The sequence below is a fragment of the Dendrobium catenatum genome, unplaced genomic scaffold (assembly GCF_001605985.2).
Source record: "Dendrobium catenatum unplaced genomic scaffold, ASM160598v2 fragScaff_scaffold_65, whole genome shotgun sequence".
NCBI lineage: Eukaryota > Viridiplantae > Streptophyta > Magnoliopsida > Asparagales > Orchidaceae > Dendrobium > Dendrobium catenatum.
The window spans coordinates 280,160-283,997 of NW_021318527.1; the positions used below are offsets into that span (position 1 = coordinate 280,160).

The 3,838-nt window shown below is 37.0% G+C and overlaps 1 pseudogene; it reads right to left on the reverse strand.

The window, feature by feature from the left end:
- Window positions 1–257: 257 nt before the first annotated feature.
- Window positions 258–691, reverse strand: LOC110112209 (annotated as a pseudogene).
- Window positions 692–3,838: the final 3,147 nt, after the last annotated feature.

The window sequence follows — 3,838 nt, forward strand, 5'->3', positions numbered from 1 at the left end:
GTTCGCCGATAAGAAAACAAATTAATAAAAAAACAGCCAAGTTTGTAGCGATGTTTCAAATGAAATAAGAAATATATTTGCTTTATCCAATAAACATGAATTTTTTTTTTAATTGAGAACAATTCATATTCAACAGAAGATCAAATTCAAAGAGTGCAACTACAGAAAGGCAATCTTCTAACAAAGCAAAAAAAAAATAAGATCTGACTCTGATTCAAGGAAAATAATAAGTTCAAAAGCTTCAGGAATATAAATTCAAATGACTGAAGTTCACTACTCATCTTCTTGGCTGCGTAGCCTGGCAAGCTTGTTGGTGACTACTATATCAAGCTGTGCTGCTCTCTCCACAATATCCTTGCATTTTCTGGTTGAAACATTGTGTGCAATCTCAGCATAGTATGTCCTGTTGTGCATCAAAAGCAATTCCAGTTCGGAGACATTGTGAACCACAAATTTTTTGAACTTGTTAGGAAAAAAGTGGCGTGTCTTCTTATCAGAACCGTAGCCAATGTTGGGGATCAAAGTGCATCCTTTGAACTTTCTCCGCACACGGGAGTCGATACCTTTTAGGCCTCCTCCAGTTTGGCTTCACACAGATCTTGCCATCGCTTTGGGGCCTCTTAAACTTCTTCACGCGCTTCTTCACGATCTTCCTGTTGAACAGCGGAACCGCCATTTCTTCAAAGGATTAAGAAAAATCCGTGAAAAAAAAATGAATAAGGCTGCTCTCTCAACTGCGCGCCCGTGTCAACCAATAAACATGAACTTGAAACTGAAACTACCAACCAAAGCAAACAAATTGAACGTATTATATTAAGTTCATCCATCAATTTCTAATCAGTCATAAGCTTCAAAAGTATATGTCTACCAAATTGATCGATCTAGAAGTAAGAAAATGAAAAAAAAATATGGTTTCAAATCATTACTAAAAAAAACACAAATAAAATAAGCTTTTTACCTTTTTTTTATATTTACAGCAAGACATTCCTTTATGATGACATCAGGTTGGGGTGCGGCATTCAAATTTACGTCTTGGATCCAACTAAGAATTCTTAGGAAAAATGTGCTGTTCTTCTGTAAAGGAAGAAGATCTGACACTGGGTCATTTTCCTGTTCTAAAAGCAAATTGTTTTCATGAGAATTAAAGTGAGATAAGCCCTGAACGTATCCTACTATCCTCTCAAAAGCAATTTTTTTACACCCAAAAAGAAGGAAGAAGAGTTGGAAAGGAATACAAATATTCCAAATTCCTAATATCATCTTCTGCGTGAAACAGTTTAACTTCATTATGATGAAAACCAAAAGTGTAGTCTGTTCCAGAAAAAATTGACAAGAATCACCTTTTCGACCTTCTACATCTCTTCTCTCTTTTATTGTGTCAGCCAAGAATTTGATCCATATCTTCTCATGGCTTAATGATGCTTGTCCATCTTCTGTAACTCCTTTCAGTATCTTCTCTTTGTTAATGATCTCAGCTATCTCAGGGAAGGATATTGTTAGTTTCTGATAAATGTGATCCCTAAAAAGCATTAAACAAACACAGTTAAATCAAATATCTTCTACTTACCAAGGAATCAACAACCAGCATTCCTGTCTCACCAAGAGAGGACACATTTCTCACGACCTGCTTGTTATTAGCCAATGAAAGAGTGGTGCGTAAGCACATGTGAAATGAACATTCACGAAAGGTGATCCACAATGTCATTTGTATAAGAATTATTAGATTCATGTTTTAAGCACTAAAAGTTGCATCAGCAGAATAGGGATAAGACAGCTCTAAACCTTCTCAGTTTCACTACTAAGTCCAAGCCGGCGTGTTTCATCAAATCCTTTATGAAGAAATGTCACCTAAAGTATGACCGAGTCAATTCAATTATGGTATAGAACAATAATCAAATAATACTATTTATAGAAAACTTCCAAATGTCCTTGAAAATAGTCCATGCTCTACAATAAAAAGAAAGCACATCATTTTAAAATATAAATGCATAGGTTCTCTAAGTTTTCATTGCAAGAAGTAGAAAACATAACAACTAGAACAGAACTTATAAAAATGTTAATAAATTATGTTGTTTTACCACCCTTTAAATCAGCCTTCTTCTCAAAATGGGAGCCGTGGAAACTGCGAGATTGTCCGAAGAACTGAGTGAAGAAACTCATATCAACGCGTGAAGAGGTCGTGGCCGCTCCGTCGATTGCAGTTGGCGACAAGGGCGGAACCAGCCTTAAAATTGGGGGGGGGGGACTTATAAGTAAAAGTGTAGAGATTTCGCAGATATGCCGGGGGGTCCAAGGGGCCAGCGCCCCTGCAGATATGCCGGGGTCCAAGGGAGCAGTGCCCCTGGCGGGGTTCAAACTACATATAAAAATTATAAATGAACACAAAATCCCTCAAACTTGTATAAGCGAGATACTATTACCTATTTTAGAAGAATCAGCTCTTATCAAGAGAGAATTTCGGACTATTATGCATTTTACAAGAATAGTAGCTCATATTCTCACACATCTTATACTATTCACGCACTTTTTTGAATGTTTGAAATTTATAATTCATACTCCCTTCCAAGTTACCAACATCAATATTTTTTTTTTGTTGAAATCCACTTCAAACCTCAGTCGTGCAAGTAATTAAAAGATGCAAGATATGGAAAGATAATAACCCATGCTCTTTTAAAACAATGAGAATAAGAACGTTCGCAATCAGTTCCCACACCTTCATCTTCTAAACAAACTAAGCACTCGACATTAATGATTCGTAATGGACGCTGAAACAAAAAAACTTACTGAATAACTCAAAGCCATGATGCTTACACAATAATCCCTCTGCTCCGAATATACATATTTAGCTGCCTAATAAGGACTATTAATGGAAATTCAAAGAAAGTGAAGTGTATTGCATTACACATTGTGCAGGAATAATGACAGAGAAGTGGAAATTAAAATATTAACAAAATTAAAATGAAAATAGGCTTCGCCATTTATTTGATTGAGGAAATTTTGAAGAATAACCAAATTTAAAATTGTACACACTTAAATTTTAAGTAGAAAATCATAAAGGGAAATACACACGTTCCAATTTACTTGGTCAAACCAATTCCTTAACAACACCACCTAAACCAAACAGTCAAGATGCAACTATTAGGTAAATTACCAAAACATAGCCAAAAGAGGCTTTTCCTTTAATTAATTGTTTTCAACAATAACGTCAACCATTAGAACCATTTTTATTTTTGAGAGGGAGATCTTGGTGACAAAAATTGTCATGTGAATTTTGGGCAGTGCTAGGAGGAGATTCAAAAAGACTAACTAAGAATAGAGATAAATCAGTAGACAAGTCATTCAAGCCTCATAATCCAATCAACATATTGAAGTAATGCAAAATGATGCCTGTTAACCACATAATCCAACAAAACTATAGAAGATGAAAAAAAAATGAACCAGAAATCCGCCGAACAGATGAAGGCAAGCAATGACGGAATCACCCAACAAACAGTTGAAAGCATCTTTTAATCATACATACTCGAACTATCAATATTAAGAAGAAAAGAAATGTGGAATATCGAATAGAGGATTTAACGCCTGCAGTCCTGCGGGCAGAGACGTCGCCCGTCGGCGTTGAAGAAGCGAGGAAGCCCAAAGGTGGAACCACCAGAAGAAGCGATGAAGGTGGAAGGCACTAGGCAGAGCCGTCGGCGTCGAAGGCGATCTCTCGCTCGCGGTTCGCCACAGAAGAGAAACGGGGTCGGAGGCTTCAAGCGGCTGTGCGGGATCGGGATGAATGCCAGAGACGGAGAGAGCGACCGGTTCGATTAGGGAAAAATTAATATTTTAGTGGGGC